Source organism: Procambarus clarkii, chromosome 15 (assembly GCF_040958095.1).
Source record: "Procambarus clarkii isolate CNS0578487 chromosome 15, FALCON_Pclarkii_2.0, whole genome shotgun sequence".
Lineage (NCBI taxonomy): Eukaryota > Metazoa > Arthropoda > Malacostraca > Decapoda > Cambaridae > Procambarus > Procambarus clarkii.
Window position 1 is genome coordinate 43,272,660 of NC_091164.1, and position 23,895 is coordinate 43,296,554.

Here is a 23,895-nt window from a genome sequence, read left to right on the forward strand (position 1 = left end):
TGCCAAACACAATTAATTCCTTTGTGTTCATTTAATTTCTTATTCACATAATTACACAAGTGTATATAAACTATAAAATACAAAAAACCCAAAAACACAGCACAATTATTTGCACATTACTGCACCATAATATAATCTTTGCCAACCTTAGGTAGGTAGCAATTTAGGCTGTGATTGTGTTGAATCTGGCACAAGCACAGACTAAATATAGTTGTAGTTTCTCAAGTAGAAATTCTCACGACTAGGCTTGAGCTAGTTAGTGACACATATATTATTCTTTTGTGCTGACCCTATCAAGGGTGGGATTAACCATTTATTGTGTAATTATTTTATTGCATATTTCTATGTATGTCTTTGAGTGTTACTGTAAGTCCACTACCCATCCGAAGCTGATTTGGAAGAGCTAAGCTGAGGAACACCTGTAGTGAGACCAAGGTACCACTCAAATCTTAGTTGTTTATTATTAGGTAGGTAGCTAACCTCTAAATGAGGTAAATTACAACCAGCCTCAAGAAGTATTAGGCTGTCAATAATTATACCTGCTTTGCATCAAGGAGCAGACACTATAGCTATACCACTAGCTACATAAGCCCTATCAGGCTCAATTTACCTCAAGAATGAATCCTTTAGAAAGGAATGCAAGATTCTTGACAGCTCTTCAAGGTCCTTTAGGAAAACTGCTTATGAAATGTCATTTCTGTGTCGAAACTGACCCAGGTGACGTCTATAGACTAGCAAGTTACATAAGGTACGCGAGCCAAAAATATGATTATATCAAGACTGTAATCGAGTCCCACAGGAATTTACTCCATGCCGGTCATACTGTCTCAGACCACTTACGTCTAACAGAATCTGATCTCGATAACTATGAACATTCTCTTCAGACCAGTTTAGACCGATATAAGGAGGTGCTTGCGAGACAAGATATTCCCGAGTGGGTGGATCAGATCATTAATAGACCTGTATCCAAGTTAATACTCAGCTCAGATGAAATACTTGAGCTAAATCAAGACGAGGAGAATCCTCTAATCAATACTGATCACTATACAGGATCAACAACTGAAGATCAACCTTCATTTTCTAACCTCTCATCTAATACAGCTTCATGTGATGATTTGTTTACAGAGTCTGATCAAACTTCAGACCACTCTTCTCAATGTTCCTTGGATTCTATAAGTTCAATACATAATGCTACTGAATTAACTAGCTTATCACCAGAACCCAGAGAAACAAGTGAAGCTGCAGATGAAACAAGTGAAGCTGCAATAATCAGTGAATCTGAACCAGAAAATGATAAAGCTAATGCTGCAGCAGGAGTCGAAGCGTAATCAAAGCTGAGGCTAAACAAGAAGCCTTAAGCAACACAAGTAATGGTCACAATTGCTCACAACAGCCTTCTAAAGTAAGTGCTAACAATGAGAAGACTATTATAAACCTTGTGCACCAATTATTAAATTTATCTTCACCAGAGCAATCAGATGACTCTTTACAAGACTTTAGTTTGCAGCTTGAGTCACTGATAAATTCTTTCAGTAAAGAGGTGGATCACCCAACTACTGAGTGGATGACTAAAACTATCATCCAAAGAAAATTGTCTGGTGACACACTTAATAAATTATATGTATGCCAGAATGGTAATACCCTGTCAATGCAGGATATATTTACAGGTTTACGTAATATGAGCAATCATACAGTAGACCAAGCAATTAATGCTAAATCTGAATGCACCAAAACTGTACCTACATCAGTTTCCTTGCCTGAAACTCCTAAAGTGACACTGTCACTAGGTAACCAAGGTGCTAATAATCAATGTAACCAAAATCAGTCAAACACTGATTTATCAGTGAGGCCTAAGAGTCTCACAGGTGCTCCTAAGAGACCTAATAGTCCAAAGAGCACTGCTAATAACTCCACAGGTGCTCCTAAGAGACCTAATAATCCAAAGAGCACTGCTAATAACTCCACAGGTGCTCCTAAGAGACCTAATAGTCCAAAGAGCACTCCCAAGAGCCTGTTAATGGTTCCCCAGAGTACACCAAGTACTCACAAGAGGATAAATAACAAGCAAATGCAAACAGCAAAACCACCACAACCTGCAAATACTGTTTTACCTAAATCGGTAATCCCTAAACGATCTGTAGGATGGGGAATGTGCTTGTTTTGCAATCAAAAACATTCTCTGTACAAATGTACTAATTATCCTAATAGAGACACAAGAGTCAGACGACTCAAACAGTTACACAAATGTACTAGGTGTCTCAAACCACATAATGTTAACAGCTGTGACACCCCACTGAACACCTGCAATAGGTGTAGAAGGGGCAAGCATCATGCTGCACTGTGCAAATTAGTTAAGACTAATTATGTCAATCCTGGAATAGGACGTAGAGAATCTACACCAGTACAGTGCTGCAAGGTGCGAGATGTGTACAGCGTAACTTCACAAGCATCTCAAGTGGATGCTGCTTTGCCTACTGCCCAACTTCAAGTGAAGAACAGAGGAGCCAAGATCACCACACGTGGACTATTTGACCAAGGTTCCCAGAGAACTTTTATTACTCAAAGGGCAGCAGAGGCACTTACTTTACAACCAATAGGACAGGAAAAATTAAACTTGTCCGGGTTCATGATAAATCGAGGAACCCATGAATACACAGTAGTTCAACCGCTTGTACGACTAGGTAGTCAAGCCAAGGCTGTCCAAGCCATTGTTGTAGATCAAATACCTTTAGACTTAAATATTAAGGGTCTGGGGTACACAGCCCACTTCCTGCAGGAACGTGAAATTAATTTGGCTGACAACAAATTAATGTCTGACCGCCTTAACAATGTAGATGTACTAGTAGGAGCCGACTACTATTACCAGTTCATAACTGGACATGTTAAACGATTGGGAATGAATATGCTCCAATCTGCAGGAGGCTACTTACTTACTGGTAAAGTTCTGAATGTGAACAAGCCTAAGCCTGCCAATAATAATAAATTAGTCAGCAGTAAATTAATTCTCCAGCAGCAAGCTAAAGGGAGAAACACAGCTGAGTAATAAACTCAGATTGAATGTAGTGCAATTGATACTAGCCGAGATGTTTCATAGCTCTCAGTGAAAACCAATGGTCCGTACTCAAACAAGTACAAGTCACAGCGACCAAGCCATTGAATTCACTGCAGATCTAGAATTATTCTCGACAAGTAGTAATTGACCACACTCAGTCTTCCTAGTTAAATTGTAATGTTAGGCTAGAGAATCTAGTACTCCCTAGGAATTAATAATGTTAGGCTAGAGAATCTAGCACTTAATGCCACTGGCATTTCCTGAATTTAGTGATAACATTCACTAGGACCACTGGTCCACTATACTTGCGCTTAAAGGTTTGCCAAGAAAACCTTCTTAATACCATGTTTTCTGCACTAAGAGTTAGTGATAAATACTTGCATTAATTGTTTGAGTTGTTTTTTTTTCTTTCGTTTCTGCTTATTTAGTGTAGGAGCGCAGCACGAACAAACTTGCAAACTTACTAATATGTAAGTGAATTTCCAGAGAACTAATATGTTTAATGCATTACCGTTAAACATTAGCATTGTTAATTAACATGCTTCATGAGCTTAACATAGCTCACCTTAGAATTAACGTAATAATATGAGTGCTCGTTCACCATGCGCACGAGCTTAATATTGCTCGCCATGATAACTGAATGACAAAACTCCACCTCGTTAATTCGAGTTCACTGAACTCACCCTGTTAACTGTTAACGAGCTCAATGTAGCACACCCTGTTAGCACTGCTAACGAGCTCAATGTAGCTCACCGTGTCAACACTGTTGACGAGTTCACTGCAACTCACCCTGTTAGCACTGCTAACGAGCTCAATGTAGCTCACCCTGTCAGCACTGCTGACGAGTTCACTGTAACTCACCCTGTTAGCACTAGCTAACGAGCTCACTGTAGCTCACCCTGTCAACACTGTTGACGAGTTCACTGCAACTCACCCTGTTAGCACTAGCTAACGAGCTCACTGTAGCTCACCCTGTCAACACTGTTGACGAGTTCACTGTAACTCACCCTGTTAGCACTAGCTAACGAGCTCACTGTAGCTCACCCTGTCAACACTGTTGACGAGTTCACTGTAACTCACCCTGTTAGCACTAGCTAACGAGCTCACTGTAGCTCACCCTGTCAACACTGTTGACGAGTTCACTGTAACTCACCCTGTTAGCACTGCTAACGAGCTCAATGTAGCTCACCCTGTCAACACTGTTGACGAGCTCACTGTAGCTCACCCTGTCAGCACTGCTGACGAGCTCACTGTAGCTCACCATGTTCACGAGTTCAATATAGCTCGACCAGTTAATGAGCTCAATACTGCTCACAATGTTAATTCGAGTACATTTTTGCTCACATTTAGCTTAGTCCCTTACTTAGGTAGGTTAGAAATTAAACCATTTATTTAGGTAGGCTTAGGGACTTTAGTAGTGTCAACTGAGTACTAGCCTAATCTGTACTCACCATTAATTACAGTTGACTATACTTATAGAGACTGATCTAATAAACTCAAATTCATGTAAAGGTGATTTAGTATTAACAAGTTTACAGTGTCAAGCCTATGAGCTGTAATTTAATTAGCTCATAAGTCAGAATGACTAGGCTACTAATCTCACTGTCGACTCAGAATTTTCCTTGATTTTAATGAATAAACTTTTCAGTTCTCTACTTCTATTATTTTAGCTAGTTAGCAAATTAATTGTACCATCAGTCAGAATGACTACTGCACGGCAGTGCACATTAAATTCAACTTCCTCATTTGAATTTGAGGTGATCGTGATGCTGCGTGATGTTATTGTCTAGTAACTCAATAGTTACAAGTCACAGCGACCCTAGACAGTGACCTTACTGTAGTGTCATAGTCTCCTTGATCTTAAATGACTAATAATACTTTACTGTATAATCATACAATAGTGTTATCAGTTCTTAGGAACTTATTCTGAGTTTACCTACGATTCAGCAGCTACGTAATACACCATTACATGTCACTGCGACCCTAGTTGTTGAGTTTATTGTGAGCTTTAGAGTGTTCCTGATTACCGATAACTTAACCATTTAATGTTTCATTATTTCATGCATGTTTCCACTAAGGGAAACTGCAAGCCTATTACAACTCTGAAGAAGATTAATTTCTTTCACTTCCCACTAAGAAAACTGTGATGATGCTACGATGTGATATCACGTAACGAAACATTACATGTCACTATGACCCAGGATATCGCATCACCGTAGATTATGTTAGTTTAAATTGGGAGAGTTGAATTCTATAAATATTGTGTAGGCTACAAACAACATGTTTCATTTGACATGTAAATAGCAAGACTCAAATCCTTGTAAGTCCTTGATAAATCCGGGACGTTCGTTATGTGTGTACTACCATACTAACATACTAATATACTAATGTATTAATCTTAACATCACTTCGGGATAGGTCAGTACAACACAGTACACTGCAACCCTGGGATTCCCCCCCCCCCCCCGGAGTTATGTTGGATATTTCCAACATCGAATACAGCATTGTTGTATTCTCATTACTTATTACTAACCATACTTAATATTGTATTAAGTAAAATTAACAACTCGTAGAATTCTCATGTACTAATAATTCATCTGTGCATTAGGCTAGAATTCTCATGTCACCTGACGCCAGTATTGCGTCAGATTTCTTTACAGTAAAACACATTATATTCAATTTGTGTGAGAATTAAATACGATTCTCCATAATTAAAGCATTCTGTATGACAACTGATTGCAGACGAATTGTTCTCTAACTAAAAGCCGAATAGAGCGTCAGAATCATAGCGTCTACCTCGCGATAGAGTTAACGTCATCAATGAATGCCATGGGGAGACATTAATTCCTCTCCCTTATATATTTACTATTCCTAAATCGGTAAATAATAAGATTTCGTTCCTCTAAATAATATACCCGTCCAGTCTTTAAAGTTTCAAGCGCGAATGCGAGAAATATTAATGTTCGTGACAATAATTTGTGTTATGAACGTCGACTCGGCGTGGGTTGGAGGGACGCCATCCCCTTCAGTACGTACGCGGACACGTGCAGAGCCGAAAGGAGGCAGAACTGTGCTTACCGTACTCATAAAGGACGCCATTGCCCAGCAAATCGGGCAGGTGTTATTCATCCTCAGATGAAAGCCGCCACTGTGAGGCGTGAACGACCTTGCAGATAATATCTTCAGCTAGTGCTGGTGTTAAATGAGGGACCCCTAGACTTGGTTCCTGACGACACGTGATCAGCCAGCTTGAAACGCATCAATCCAGGATAGGTTCACCGGAGCCTGGGATGCGAAATTACGGCAATCTTAATACTTATACAGTGCCCACAGCTAAGTACCTTTTATTTGATGCATCATTTACAGGTTTAATAATAGCGGGGTGATTGTTCGTCACGCAGCGGGATAACACCTAATAACAGGTGATTAGAATTCCATCTGTAGATATTAATAATCTTGAATATGAATTGAGTAGTTAAATCAATTGCTACTGGTAGTTATTTATCTTGCAGCCCGAGAGAAGAATTCCTCCGGCTGCCTCCTCCATGTTGACCCGTACCACTCGTCAGTGTACCGAATCTGGAGAATTAAGAGGACTACTATAGTTATCTAAAGGAATCCGCTTCCAGCTAAGGCTTATTTCTTTTTATCCATTTACATGCAATTTGATTTATTCAGAATGTTGATATTAATGTGTGATTTACTGTAACTCATTATTATGCTCATATTCATGTTCTTCTTTATGTGAATGATATTATATTCAGCATTATTTATAGGATTAGATTATTATTAATTGAATTAGTGAACGAACCACACTGATTCCTGGACGTACTTACCTCCAGTAATAACCCCCCAATGTAGGTGTTTGAGGTTTGTTTCTTTAATAATACAGCCCATTAATTATTCTTATGATCATATTTTCTAGTTATATCCATAGTCACTGGTTTTCTCTAGAATTTTATCTAATGATCTGAAATTCTCAGTTTCCCTCTTTACTTTAAAAGCGGGTGGTCCTTCGTAATTTAATTTACTACTTTAATTATTAATTAATCAGAATCAAGCCCAAATATCCCACAACATGAGCCCCTAATTTCTATACCCCAGAAAGGTAATTAGTCTCGAGCAAATTACGTTAACACAAATACTGACAAACTCTGACAGATCCTCTCCCACTACGTGAATTCATGATGAGAAGGCTAATTACATAATTAGCTAGAGTGGTCAATTAGTTGTCACATGGACAATTAATTGCTCCCGAGACGTATCTCACACAAGCTCAACACTGTTTTCTCTCATAACAGCCCTCACTCACTCCACAAAACTAAGTGTGCACCCTTTATCCAGTTAATTACCCCTTACTTAATTAACTCACTGAATCCTTAAGTCCTCAACACAACTTAAAGAAACAAAGTAACCCCAGCATTACATAGGTCACACTACAATGGCATGCAACATCATAAAAGCACTGCCCACATATGGTTGTGGCTACTGCAACTCGCTAATTACTGTGCCCACACAATAATGACACATGGTTGGGCAACACACAAGAGTATACTAATATTACTGCCCCCCTCTTTTTCTTGCACCCGATTGCAAAGGACCACTGTGAACACACACTTACCTCAGCAAGGCAATTAACCAATCAATTGCCTGCTCTCATTAAGTACTGTGAATTCCCCTGAATAATCCTAGAGGTCCCTTAAACCCTCAACACAGTTCCTGGGGCAATAATATCGTAAAACTGATAACAATACTGCACAAACCTGCAACATAATGATGCCGTCAGCATACTCCACATGCTAATAACATCATTAAGCAATCAGTCAGCAATCACATCTACTGACTTACCACACAACACAGTACATAAAGCATGCAAATGAACATATAGAAATGGCATTCACATAATCAATGAAAATTATATCATCAGGTAAATGTACTGCCTGTCATGTTCACAGAAAATGGTACCATCCGTTTTCTATGTGTGGCGGAGCAGACGCCAGAGAGGAAGGTAAACAAGAGAGCATACAGGACGCCCGCCAAGCTTGGTAGCTACTAGTCATGTAATCATATTAAGTATTAAAGTCAGTAACCAAGTCATGACTTTACATCAACCCTACAACCAAGACTTCCTCAGTAACACACCAACACCACATTGGCGACGAGGATGAACTGTGAACGCAGGTATTTGTTCAGTTTCAAACACAAGGGAGAAGCATGCTGCCTGGAGGAGGAAGAGAAGCTGTGAGCGCCATACCCGATGCTGTATGCTAACCGATGCTGCGTGCTAACCAATGCTGTGTGCTAAACGATGCTGTGTGCTAACCAATGCTGTGTGCTACCCAAGCTGTGTGCTACCCAAGCTGTGCTGAAGAAACTGTGTACTGAGGAATCTGCCGACGTTGTGTACGAAACGACGCTTTGATGTGTACAAAACCTGATGTTTTGGTTACGAAACGACGCTTCGTGCTACAAAATTCATCACACTGAACTGACTGCTGTACCAACTGCTGTACCAACTGCTGTGCCAACTGCTGTGCCAACTGCTGTGCTGCTGCTGTGAGTAGGAACAACACATGTACACAAGGGCTAGGTAAGAAGTCAGTTGCTGCTATATTGTGCACTGTTGTGAACTTTTGCATAAAATGCTTGTGTGCTTTGCAAAATTAAAGTAATTACGGTGAATTCTTGACTAACATATACAGTGCAGTAAGTGTTTAATATTCTGAGGAACATTTAAGTGATAAGTTACATTTATTCAGTAAAAATGGCAAATATACCTCAGTTTCCTGCATTTGATCCTGACTGTGACCAGACAAACCTGTCACAGAGGTGGGTCAAATGGCTTAAAAGGTTTGAAAATTTGTTGATAGTTTCTGACATCAAAAGTGCTGAAAGAAAGCGTGCCTTTCTACTTCATTACGCAGGTGATAGAGTTTGTGACATCTTTGACACACTGAAAGACACTGGTGGTGCCAAAGATTATGACACTGCCAAAGCCAAACTAACAGAGCATTTCAAACCAAGGCAAAATACTGCAATGGAAATTATGCATTTCAGGAGAGCAAAACAACTCTCTAATGAAACTGTGGATCAATACCACACACGTCTGCAGGGTTTAGCAGCCCATTGTGAGTTTGCTGATGTTGACAAAGAAATCAAACAGCAAATAATTGAAACATGCACATCTACACGTCTCCGTCGAAGAGCTCTAGAACTTGTTGATGATGAAAGTTCTCTTACCAAGATACTGGATATTGCTCGTCGAATGGAAGATGCTGCACGTGATGCTCGTGTCATGGAGTGCAGTGCCAATAACGGTTCTGCCACTGTTACTAACAGTGATGAGGTATGTAAAGTTCAGGGAGGACATCGTAATCAAAGAAGACATGCCAAACCTAACAGTAAATTTAGCCGAGAACCACGTCACAACTGGGGTCAAGGAACAAGGCTCAAGCAGTCACAACGACCCACATCAGAGGGTGTCAACAATAAATGTTACAATTGTGGAGGAGACTACCCACACCAAGGTAATGTTTGTCCTGCTCAAGGTAAGAAGTGCTATGAGTGTAGAAAACTAGGTCATTTTGGTGCTATGTGTCGTTCTGCACTAAAGAAACCACAGTCAATGAATAAAAGCACTGTACGAGGATCAGGTCATAGGGGTCGAGGTGGTAAACACAATATTGCACCTCATAACCAAAATGTTAATAATATACAAGACAACATTTCATTACAACCAGTCTCAGATGACAGTGAATGTGATTATACTTATGGAGTACAAGCAATCACAGAATGGAATGATCTTCCAAACAACCCAGAGACATGTGTATACATTGCTGGTATTTGTCTCAAGGTTCTCATTGACACTGGATCAAACATTGACACCATTGCTGAGTGCCACTATGAGAAATTTAAAAAACAGTTCCCAAAGCTTGAGAACTATAATGGCAAAGCCACTGCCTATGCTTCAAAGGTAGCCTTGCCAGTGATTGGAACTTTCACTGCAGAGATTAAGTCAAAGAATGCAATGCTCATTACTACATTCCATGTTGTTAGGAATGCAAAGGAGTCTTTACTCAGTTACAAGACTTCAACCAAATTGGGGCTACTTCAGCTTTCTAATGCTGTAGCAGTGGAATCTGCAAACAATGTTGATGGTATTGTTGCTGAATTTTCTGATCGATTTAAATCCATAGGTTGTTATACTGATAGCAAAGTACATCTGCATATCAACCCAGATGTAATTCCAGTTGCCCAACCACATCGCCGACAACCATTCCATACTCGCAAGAAAGTCGATGCCGAACTGGATAGGCTGATGGAACTAGATATCACTGAACCAGTAACAGGCCCAACACCATGGGTAAGCCCAATTGTCACTCCACCAAAGCCGAAGAATCCAGATGAGATACGCATTTGTGTGGACATGCGTGTTCCCAACAAGGCAATAATGCGTGAACGCCATCCTACACCGACTGTAGATGATATGATCTACCGCTTGAATGGTGCAACTATATTCAGCAAGTTAGATTTAAACAAGGGCTATCATCAGCTTGAACTTGATGATGAGAGTCGCTTCATCACAACGTTTACGACACATCGAGGTCTGTATAGGTACAAGCGCCTGAGTTTTGGTATCAACAGTGTTGCCGAGGTATTCCAGCACATCATCAGCCAGGTATTGCAAGATATACCTAATGCTGACAACATGTCTGATGACATCATTGTTTATGGCCGTACCCAAGCTGAACACGACAAAGCTCTTCGTACAACATTGCAACGCTTACGAGAAAAGAATTTGACGCTAAGCCGAGCAAAGTGTGAGTTCAATCAACATAAAATTGAATTCTTTGGACATGTACTTAGTGATAAAGGTCTGTCTCCAGATCCTAAGAAAGTTGCAGATATCAAGAATGCTGCACCTCCTTCAACGTCCACTGAAGTACATAGTTTTCTGGGAATGGCAAACTACTGTTCTCGCTTCATTCCAGATTTTGCTACCATTACGAAGCCTCTACGTGAGCTCCTGAAGAAAAATGCATCATGGTACTGGAGCGATATCGAGCAAAATGCATTTGATGCTGTGAAAGATGCACTAGTAGAGAATGCGACTGCTGCGTATTTTGATCCATCAATGGACACTGAGTTAACGGTGGATGCTAGTCCTGTTGGTTTAGGTGCTGTTTTAGCCCAACACAAACCTGGTCAACCAGATTCCCGAGTAGTAATTGCCTACGCCAGCCGTTCTCTCACAGATGTTGAGCAACGATACAGTCAGACAGAGAAGGAAGCTCTTGCTCTTGTATGGGGCTGTGAACACTTCAATGTGTATCTGCTTGGTGCACCCTTCACCACGATAGTCACTGACCACAAACCGTTGGAGACCATCTTCCATAATCCAAAGTCCAAACCACCAGCTCGCATTGAGAGATGGGCTCTTCGTCTGCAACCATACAACTTTACGGTGAAATACAAGCCGGGTGCAGGCAATCCCGCTGATTACATCAGTCGACATCCTGCCAACAGTTTCACCATCACCAAGCATCAGCAAGTTGCCGAGGAATATGTACACTCTGTAACCTGTGATGCAGTCCCTAAGGCTCTCACTCTTGATGAAATCCGTACTGCAACCCTAGAGGACCCAACTCTGCAAGCAACAGTGGATGCATTGACTAAGAAAAAGTTTCCACGCATCCCACCCTCAGGAGTTGACCAAGATGCATTCAAAGCACTTGAACGCATCCAGACAGAATTAAGTGTTACGCAACAACGCGACACTGTGCTGCGAGGTACTCGTATCGTTATTCCAGCTGTTCTCCAGCAACGTGCTCTGAAGCTTGCACATCAAAGACACCAAGGTCTTGTTAGGACCAAACAGCTGCTACGAGAAAAGGTGTGGTTTCCTGGCATTGATCGTCAAGCAAAGGATATGCATGATGCCTGTGTCCCTTGCCAAGCTGCAGTGGATACTTCAAGACCAACACCTCTACAACCTTCACCACTACCTGCTGCACCATGGACGGAAGTATCGATGGACTTCTGCGGACCGCTACCAACTGGAGAGTACTTGATGGTAGTCATTGATGATCACTCACGTTATCCAGAAGTAGAAATCATCAATTCCACATCTGCAAAGGCCGTCATCCCGAAACTTGACAAGATCTTTTCAAACTTTGGCATTCCTGAAGTTGTCAAGACAGACAATGGACCGCCATTCAATGGACAAGACTTCGTCAACTTCTCTGAGCATATTGGATTCAAACACCGCCGTGTGATGCCACTACATCCTCAAGCAAATGGAGAAGCTGAGAGATTCATGCAACCTCTCATGAAAGCGGTACGCTGTGCTCATGCCGAAGGACGATCCTGGAAACAAGCTATGTATGCTTTTCTCAGGAACTACCGTGCAACACCACATGGAACACTGGGCAAGTCGCCTGGCGAACTTTTATTTGGACGTCCTATGAGAATCGCACTACCCGTCATGCCAGCCGAGGTAACGGATAAACGTCTCGCTCAGAAGGATGCACTAGCCAAGGGCAAGATGAAAATTGCTCATGATCAACGTGCAAAGGAACAGTTCATAAAGGTTGGTGACACTGTTCTCGTTAAAAAGAAAAAAGAGGGAAAGTTAGATATGCCTTATGATACAAAACCATATAAAGTGATCAGTGTAAAAGGAACTATGGTAACAGCTAGTAATAGAGATCATAGTATAACACGTAATATGGCTTATTTCAAAGTGATTCCAACTAGTGTAGAAAATGATGAAGTGCAAAGTCGTGCAAAAGAAAAAGAAAAAAATAGTTATAAGCCGATAAACAATTCATCAAGGGATGTCATTGCATTTAAGGACTCTCGTCCTAAACGTCATGTTAAACGCCCTACACGATTTGATGATTAATTGTGTTCCTATGTAATGAAAAGTATTTACTTATTATGCTAAACTAAATTTAATATTGTTTGAATAATGCAGATATCTCATTCAATATTTTGTAACTTTGTATTACAGTTTCTTTCATGTTTGTTTAACATTGCATATGTATTTTTAACATTGAAATCCTTTGTGGAAAAGATTAAGTTGTTTAAATTCTTTGTGTGCTTAATTAATGTTAAATGTATGCAGTATCTCTTGATATGTTAATAACTTACTTTGTGTCAATAACTTTGCTTTGTGCTACACACATGGTAGACATCCTGTATTCATTCTTTTTAAAGAAAAGGAGGGATGTCATGTTCACAGAAAATGGTACCATCCGTTTTCTATGTGTGGCGGAGCAGACGCCAGAGAGGAAGGTAAACAAGAGAGCATACAGGACGCCCGCCAAGCTTGGTAGCTACTAGTCATTTAATCATATTAAGTATTAAAGTCAGTAACCAAGTCATGACTTTACATCAACCCTACAACCAAGACTTCCTCAGTAACACACCAACACCACACTGCCTACCTCTAATTATTATAATTTTACGGTACTCTATGACATTAATCCAGTCTGAACGATTATATAGAATCGACAGGCTGGATAACTTATATGGTAAATCTCTACACTGACTGGTTACATACTCTAGTCAGTCTAATATATATATATACATTATGATACTACAGTGTGGTCCCGTGTATAATATCTATCTCCAGGTACCGCCCTACTAATCACCTGGACCCTACTGACAGCTGTCACTCAGTTGCTTCTCTAGCCTGGCGAGGCTCTGAGACAACTCTTACCGTGAATTTCCACTGGTACCCATCACACTGTACACAATGATAATAGTACTCACGTCTACTGCCCTCTTTCCCAGGTCACTACCACACTAGCTGTCAACACTTAGCTTGCTTGCTCCTCATGCGTCGACAAGATGTGGCCCTAGGCTGTCCCGGAAAGTGGCCAAGGCATGTGGCCACCGCGTGGCCCACAGCGCCCCTCCCGAGCTGAGAGGGAGGGGGGGGGGGTTGGTTGGCCGCGCGGGTGGCCTGGGTGGGTGGCCGGCGCGCGGGCAGGCGGGTGGGGTAGCCGGGCCATGTGGCCGGACCATGCGGCGGGTGGCCGGGGTGGCCCCCGGGCATACACACGTGGTTGAGGAGTCGCCCACAACTCCAGCAAACCAGAGCCTGCCCTGCTCTACACTGGGGTGACAATGGCCGGCGGCGTCCCCACACTGACGCAGCCTGGCGGAATGCAAAGTCCAACATGGGCCTGTAATATCACACACGCTTACACTGCCCAACACCAATTGTCCATTGCCACTAGACAGGATACTCGACTCACCTGTTACACCATGAGGCTCTGCCAGCTGCCTCATGGGTGAACACTGTCAACTGTCTCTTTAGCTTTTTACTGTTCCTACCGTAAATCCTTGGCCCCAATTCACCCAATTGGGCCTTGACACAACCCCTGATGGCAGGAGTGCCATATTCGATGAGTAATTTGGACGAGAGAAGCGATTAACGTGGGGTGGAGGTGGCCAGCCCGCCACCTCCACCAGACACTTCTTCCTCCGCTTGCCGCCCAATTCAAACTGCCTGCCTGGCGGGCAGGGAAACTCAAATGCCCATACCTCCTCCCTACTTTGTCTTGACCAATCAGCCTGGAGCCGGCACGGCTCCCTCATGCCTAAACCAATCACCTCTCTTCGCGCCAAAACTCGGCTTGGAGCACACATGCCTAAACCAATCACAGGCTCACTCACCCTCGAGCATCCCGTGACGTCACAAGGAGGGGGAGGCCTAAAACAAAGGCGCGATGTCTCACAAGGAGGGGGAGAAAGGCAACGTTCACCCCACTGTCCCTCCCCCCCCCCTGTAAAACCGTTGGGAGAGTCAAGTACCCACCTCATCCTATTTCACAGAAACAGGAAAATTTCTGTAATTCTCTTTACAGAGCAATCACAAACCTCTAACTACTCACAAATGATAGTCCATAACATAAGCTTTCATTCAACACCCCACAAGTATATTTTAGTTTGAAAGCTTCATTTTCTAGAGTGACTAGCCTAATCTAGAAACTAGGAAAACTAGCTGAGGGATCTAGATCCCTCACACTGGGAGTTATGATAAGTAAGAATGTAAAACAAAAGGATCAATGCATGAATGTTCGTAATAAGGCGAATAGGACACTGGGATTTATTAATCGAAGGGTTAGTAACAAGACACCTGGTGTGGTTCTTAAGCTATATCTTGCTCTGGTTAGGCCCCATTTAGATTATCCAGTTCAGTTTTGGTCACCGTATTATAGAATGGATATAAATTCACTTGAACGTGTCCAACGTAGGATGACTAAGTTAATTCCCCAAATTAGAAATCTTTCATATGAAGAAAGATTAACAAAGCTTAAGTTGCATTCACTGGAAAGACAAAGAGTTAGGGGTGACATGATAGAGGTTTACAAGTGGATGAATGGACATAACAGGGGGGATATTAATAGGGTATTAAAAATATCAACACAAGACAGAACACGAAACATTGGGTGTATATTGGATAAGTTTAGATTTAGGAAAGACTTGGGTACATACTGGTTCAGTAACAGGGTTGTTGATTTGTGGAACCAATTGCCGCGTAACATAGTGGAGGTGGGGTCCCTCGATTGTTTCAAGTGCGGGTTGGACATGTATATGAGTGGGATTGGGTGGTTATAGATAGGAGCTGCCTCGTATGGGCCAATAGGCCTTCTGCAGTTACCTTTGTTCTTATGTTCTTTTGTTCTTATGAATCAATAATTGCAAATACAATTTGTCTTCATCTTGAAAAACATAAATTAATAAATGAGTCGGAACATGGTTTTACAAATGGCCGTTCATGTTTAACAAATTTGCTAACTTTTTATTCTAGCATAGTTGAGGCAGTTGATAGTGGTAAGGATTGTGATGTTGTGTACCTTGACTTTAGCAAAGCTTTTGATACAGTGACACATGAAAGACTAATTAAAAAAATATAAGCTCATGGTATTGGGGGTGCTATATTAAGTTGGATTAGGGCATGGCTATTCCAAAGGAAACAGAGAGTTAGCATAAATGGGGTTAAGTCAGAGTGGGAAAATGTTGTAAGTGGAGTGCCTCATGGCTCTGTCCTGAGACCTTTGTTGTTTATAATATATATCAATGATTTAGATTCAGGTTTGAGTAGCAACATTTGCAAATTTGCTGATGATACAAAAATCGGCAGGGAATTTAACACGGAAGAAGACTCACTATCACTTCAAGTTGATCTAAATAGGGTTTTGAAATGGTCAAAAGATTGACAGATGCAGTTTAATGCTGTTAAATGTAAAGTTTTGAGGCTAGGTAATGATGATAGAGTTACAAGATACGAGCTAGATGGTGTTGAGATTGTGAAGTCGAATTGCGAAAGGGATCTGGGAGTTATGATAAGTAAGAATGTAAAACAAAAGGATCAATGCATGAATGTTCGTAATAAGGCAAATAAGACACTGGGATTTATTAATCGAAGCGTTAGTAACAAGTGGTATTTTTAGACCGAAGCAGTAGAATCCTTTTGTGGCAGCCTGGGTGGCCCCAGCTATGGTGGTGAACGTAATCTTCCTTGATATTTTGTCGATGTTGCAGAACTCTAGGTTGAATACCGACAGGTTTGGATTTTCGTCCTCGATATTGTTTATGATATGATGTTGAGGTCTCTCAGCGATCCACCGGCTAGTCCTGCAGGTAAAAACAGTTCTTCCGGCCAGGAACTGATGTGGGAAGTGAGGATGTAGGTAGTGCTCTTTGCGAAGAATGGCATCGTTAGTGAGGAGTTTTTCTAGCTCCTCTTCACATGAAAAGTAGAGCACGATATCTTCACCTTCCAGACTAATGTCAGCGGGTTTGAGGCCAGTTACGTCCTTCAGGACCTTTAAAGTATTGCTTCTTCCGATAGCATGACCGTCAAGTGGAGTAGCTCTGACCTTAAGACGTTTGGGTCGCATTGTGACCACACTGAGCCTTGTGATGTGTTGGCGGGAGATGTCTCTCCCGTCTCGCCCGTAATAGAGCCCTGTTGCTTATGCAACAGGGATCCATTAAGGAACATGTAACATTACATTAAGGAAAATGTAATAAGGAATTACGAAACGCGTTCAAGTGTCGCGTCAGACTAGAAATAAAAATGAATTTTGGAGAATTGATTTTTCAATTACCATCGACATTGAGAAGAAATATAAGAACTATTGAGAAAATTCGCATTAGAATTATTAATCTTACTTTTTCGGTCATATTTAATAATAATATATGTTTACAAGAAAGACTGCTACCAATATATATATATATATATATATATATATATATATATATATATATATATATATATATATATATATATATATATATATATATATATATATATATATATATATATATATATATGAATGAAAACTCACACCCCAGAAGTGACTCGAACCCATACTCCCAGAAGCAACGCAACTGGTAACTACAGGGCGCCTTAATCCACTTGACCATCACGGCCGTCAAAAGGAAGTGATAGCCGAGGCTATTTGAGCCACTTCCCCGACGGCAACTCGGATGGTAATCTTGGGCATAGCATTTCACCAAATCACCTCATTCTTTGGGGCACACGTGAGGAAAACAAATGCGAACAAGCCTGAATGGTCCCCAGGACTATATGCGAATGAAAACTCACACCCCAGAAGTGACTCGAACCCATACTCCCAGAAGCAACGCAACTGGTAACTACAGGGCGCCTTAATCCACTTGACCATCACGGCCGTCAAAAGGAAGTGATAGCCGAGGCTATAATGAGGTGATTTGGTGAAATGCTATGCCCAAGATTACCATCCGAGTTGCCGTCGGGGAAGTGGCTCAAATAGCCTCGGCTATCACTTCCTTTTGACGGCCGTGATGGTCAAGTGGATTAAGGCGCCCTGTAGTTACCAGTTGCGTTGCTCCTGGGAGTATGGGTTCGAGTCACTTCTGGGGTGTGAGTTTTCATTCGCATATAGTCCTGGGGACCATTCAGGCTTGTTCGCAGTTGTGTTCCTCACGTGTGCCCCAAAGAATGAGGTGATTTGGTGAAATGCTGTGCCCAAGATTACCATCCGAGTTGCCGTCGGGGAAGTGGCTCAAATAGCCTCGGCTATCACTTCCTTTTGACGGCCGTGATGGTCAAGTGGATTAAGGCGCCCTGTAGTTACCAGTTGCGTTGCTTCTGGAAGTATGGGTTCAAGTCACTTCTGGGGTGTGAGTTTTCATTCGCATATAGTCCTGGGGACCATTCAGGCTTGTTTGCATTTGTGTTCCTCACGTATGCCCCAAAGAATGAGGTGATTTGGTGAAATGCTATGCCCAAGATTACCATCCGAGTTGCCGTCGGGGAAGTGGCTCAAATAGCCTCGGCTATCACTTCCTTTTGACGGCCGTAATGGTCAAGTGGATTAAGGCGCCCTGTAGTTACCAGTTGCGTTGCTTCTGGGAGTATGGGTTCGAGTCACTTCTGGGGTTTGAGTTTTCATTCGCATATAGTCCTGGGGACCATTCAGGCTTGTTCGCATTTGTGTTCCTCACGTGTGCCCCAAAGAATGAGGTGATTTGGTAAAATGCTATGCCCAAGATTACCATCCGAGTTGCCGTCGGGGAAGTGGCTCAAATAGCCTCCGCTATCACTTCCTTTTGATGGCCGTGATGGTCAAGTGGATTAAGGCGCCCTGTAGTTACCAGTTGTGTTGCTTCTGGGAGTATGGGTTCGAGTCACTTCTGGGGTGTGAGTTTTCATTCGCATATAGTCCTGGGGACCATTCAGGCTTGTTTGCATTTGTGTTCCTCACGTGTGCCCCAAAGAATGAGGTGATTTGGTGAAATGCTATGCCCAAGATTACCATCCGAGTTGCCGTCAGGGAAGTGGCTCAAATAGCCTCGGCTATCACTTCCTTTTGACGGCCGTGATGGTCAAGTGGATTAAGGCGCCCTGTAGTTACCAGTTGCGTTGCTCCTGGGAGTATGGGTTCGAGTCACTTCTGGGGTGTGAGTTTTCATTCGCATATAGTCCTAGGGACCATTCAGGCTTGTTCGCATTTGTGTTCCTCACGTGTGCCCCAAAGAATGAGGTGATTTGGTGAAATGCTATGCCCAAGATTACCATCCGAGTTGCCGTCGGGGAAGTGGCTCAAATAGCCTCGGCTATCACTTCCTTTTGACGGCCGTGATGGTCAAGTGGATTAAGGCGCCCTGTAGTTACCAGTTGCATTGCTCCTAGGAGTATGGGTTCGAGTCACTTCTGGGGTGTGAGTTTTCATTCGCATATAGTCCTGGGGACCATTCAGGCTTGTTCGCATTTGTGTTCCTCACGTGTGCCCCAAAGAATGAGGTGATTTGGTGAAATGCTATGCCCAAGATTACCATCCGAGTTGCCGTCGGGGAAGTGGCTCAAATAGCCTCGGCTATCACTTCCTTTTGACGGCCGTGATGGTCAAGTGGATTAAGGCGCCCTGTAGTTACCAGTTGCGTTGCTCCTGGGAGTATGGGTTCGAGTCACTCCTGGGGTGTGAGTTTTCATTCTTCATATGTAAATATATATATATATATATATATATATATATATATATATATATATATATATATATATATATATATATATATATATATATACCCTTAGAACACTTTCCCACCAGGAGATTCGAACCCTAGCCAGCACAGAAGCCTTACAGCAACTGGCATAACTGCTAAGCCTTTAACCCACTGCACCACAGCTCAGACCCTTAAAAGAGATGGTAATTTCGGAGTATTTCACCTCCAAAGATCACCACCTCCCAAGGGCAACTAGAGCATAGTGAAGGGGTACTCACTTTCTTTCATCAAATTCCTGTGATGGCTTCTGTGCTGGCTAGGGTTCGAATCTCCTGGTGGGAAAGTGTTCTAAGGTTGTATAATCTCTCTTGCGGTGTTTAGGCAAGTTGTGCATTAAGCATAGACACAGAGTTCTCCCATATTAACAGGAATTTGATGAAAGAAAGTGATTAGCCCCTCACTATGCTCTAGTTGCCCTTGGGAGGTGGTGATATTTAGAGGTGAAATACTCCGAAATTACCATCTCTTTTAAGGGTTTGAGCTGTGGTGCAGTGGGTTAAAGGCTTACCAGTTATGCCAGTTGCTGTAAGGCTTCTGTGCTGGCTAGGGTTCGAATCTCCTGGTCGGAAAGTGTTCTAAGGTTGTATAATCTCTCTTGCATTGTTTAGGCAAGTTGTGCATTAAGCATAGACACAGAGTTCTCCCATATTAACAGGAATTTGATGAAAGAAAGTGAGTAGCCCCTCACTGTGCTCTAGTTGCCTATGGGAGGTGGTGATCTTTGGAGGTGAAATACTCCGAAATTACCATCTCTTTTAAGGGTCTGAGCTGTAGTACAGTGGGTTAAAGGCTTACCAGTTATGCCAGTTGCTGTAAGGCTTCTGTGCTGGCTAGGGTTCGAATCTCCTGGTGGGAAAGTGTTCTAAGGTTGTATAATCTCTCTTGCGGTGTTTAGGCAAGTTGTGCATATATATATATATATATATATATATATATATATATATATATATATATATATATATATATATATATATATATATATATATATATATATATTTTTTTTTTTTTTTTTTTTTTTTTTTTTTTTTTTTTTTTTTTTTTTTTTTTTTTTTTTTTTTTTTTATATTCACTCACCTGTTAATATATGATCCAGGAAGTGTTCCTTTTACTAGTGGGTGCAATCTTCACAACCGTCTTTCTCTTAACTGAAGGGGTATCATACACCTGCTTGCTAGCTGTAGTATTGCAAAATATATCTCAAGGTGTAGAAGTTAATGTTAAAAACAGTTGAACAATTGGTAATTTATCAGGTAAAAATATTGATTTTTGTACTGTCATTTTATGAATGACGTCATTTATTATATGAATGGCAGATACGGGTGCCAATAAATTTTTATACAGATTCCATTGAATCACACCACTCTCATCAAAATGGTTTAACAAGGATCACACATATTCGAATAAGTAATAAGTAATTACTTATTAATAAATTAGAATAAGTAATTTATATTTTTTCAACTTCTTAACTGCCATGTCGGACATGGGTAATTTATTTTTAAAAAATTTATTAAAAATTTCAGAGAAGCAATTTATGTGTGGTTTCTTCAATTTTTCAATCAGTTGTTTTCTTGAGGAATACTGGAGCTTGGTAAGTAGCTGGATCAAATCCTTGTATTTATAAACTAGGGGCTTCTTCTTTATAAATGTAATATGTTATCAGCATCAATCCATTCATCATATGACTGATCATATCCCACTTATCCTACTTTATACTGAAGTTTATCAGACACTCTGCGTTTGTGCAATACATTTTCAATATTAAAGGTGAGAGGTAACTGTGTAGGTGTTAATTCTTCATTATAGAAGCTACCATCAATTTCCTCCCCATTCAAATCTTTCAGGAAGTATAATGGGGTGTTGACTCTGATCAATTCGCGTGACTGTAAATATCTCACGTGTGTTCTGTTGCTTAAACCCCCTTCTTAAACTTGGAAATACGGTCAGATAGTGTAATATGTACTGTATCACCGACAGTCAGTCATGGAATGATAGAACTCTTTGGTTTGCTTTGGGTTTTATACATTGTCAAATTGATAAGCATACTCACTAGGTGTGGATAGTGTGTGTACCTCCTTGGGTGTATTTCCCCCTTCAATCCTCTGTGAGGGGATAAATTATACGTTTTCACAATTTCTGGTAGAGCTAGCATGTAGTTTAAAGTATTGTACACGGTCATATACTTGTAAAGTTTACCTTTTAAAGTATGTATGAACCTCTCAGCAATTGAGGCCTTGGTCTCCTGGGAAAATACACTATATAACTTAACCTTCTTTGTTGCAACATCTTCTTCATAGAGGTGTTATAAAATTCCCCATCTCGATCAGAATTAACTTTGCATACTTCCTGAGAATGTGACGTATCCAGAATTAAAGCCAAAGCTTTACTTGTACTTTTTCCATCCTTGCTGGATAACGGTAATACTTGGTCAAACCTAGAGAATGTATCTACACATACAAGTAAATATTTCACTCCATCATCATGTTTTGACAATAAACTCATCTCGGCCAGGTCTATACCTTGAAATAATCGCGGTTTGGGGCTTAATACTCGCACCGTGTGAATTTATGCGGATGAGAATAATGTAGAGTATATACGTGAGAGGTTTTCAAATATTCCTTTACATCATATACATCATCACATCATATTGGAGCTAATTCATTTAGCAGCATTATACAACCTTTATTCCTCTCCCAACCCACTGGTGGATGAGGGGTCGTTATATACTCGTTCCAATACATCTTTCTTGCTCACCATTGGTAAACTAACTAGCTCATAGCGTGGTTCGTGAAAAATATTACTGCATAATGTTATAGTAGAGGGTGTGTTCGATCCCAGATCAACTAACAAATACCCGTAGGGCTTGCTAATAACTTTCTTATATAAATCCACAAGTTCATCTGAATCCTGTTTCCCGAATATTTGTCGTCCTAGTGTTTCAATTTGTGAGAGGTTTCTTGATTTAACTAATATGAAATGAGAAACATTTAAACTAATATTCCTTGAATATTTACCAGGAAAAAATATATTTTGAGGTATTAATATAACTGAGACATTGAGATATCTTCCTCTAGTGAACATGTCTGATACGATTTTAGATTTAACACTCTCCATAAAAGGATCGTCATAGGTTACTAAAATGTGTGTCTCCTTATCCACTTTGTCTTCCACAGGATCAATAATGGTCGAATGCTTGATCAGCTTCCATTTAATTTACGGGTCCGACCCTAATTCAGAGTAACCCCAGCTGCATACAATTATCGAGAAGAACTTGTGATGATACTTCCTTACAATATTACTGCATAAGAAGGACTTTCCAATGTTTAAATAACCTGCTATAATAATCAGAGATGGTTCTCAGAATATATCTAGTTGTTCCTCACGGATTATATAATAGGAATTGTCCACGATTAATGCTTTGTTCAGACTGCTACAACTAAGGAAATAGTGATGGTATTTATACAAACAAACATTAGTCATTTGCAGGCATTTATTCACATAAATATATACAGCATCATTTTTAAAACTAGTCACAGTTCTTACGGTTAACATATCTCACAAACAATAATATTAATAAACATCAATTTCATTTGTATATCTCATCCTATGCCCTATAATATATAGTTTTACCAATATGTGCTATCTATCTTAATACTAACTTAACTAAATTGTACAACGTAAATCTAGTGAGGGGTAAATAGTTTTTGAGCTGAAGAATCTCGCTTACACCACGAGAGGAATACAGGGTTACCTTACCTTGAGGTTACCTTGAGGTGCTTCCGGGGCTTAGCGTCCCCGCGGCCCGGTCGTCGACCAGGCCTCCTGGTTGCTGGACTGATCAACCAGGCTGTTGGACGCGGCTGCTCGCAGCCTGACGTATGAGTCACAGCCTGGTTGATCAGGTATCCTTTGGAGGTGCTTATCCAGTTCTCTCTTGAACACTGTGAGGGGGTTGCCAATTATGCCCCTTATGTGTAGCGGAAGCGTGTTGAACAGTCTCGGGCCTCTGATGTTGATAGAGTTCTCTCTCAGAGTACCTGTTGCACCTCCGCTTTTCAACGGGGGCATTCTGCACATCCTGCCATGTCTTCTGGTCTCATGTGATGTTATTTCTGTGTGCAGGTTTAGGACCAGCCCCTCTAATATTTTCCACATGTAAATTATTATGTATCTCTCCCGCCTGCGCTCAAGGGAGTACAGATTTAGGCTCTTTAGTCGGTCCCAATAGTTTAGGTGTTTTACTGCATGGATTCTAGCAGTAAAGGATCGCTGCACGCTCT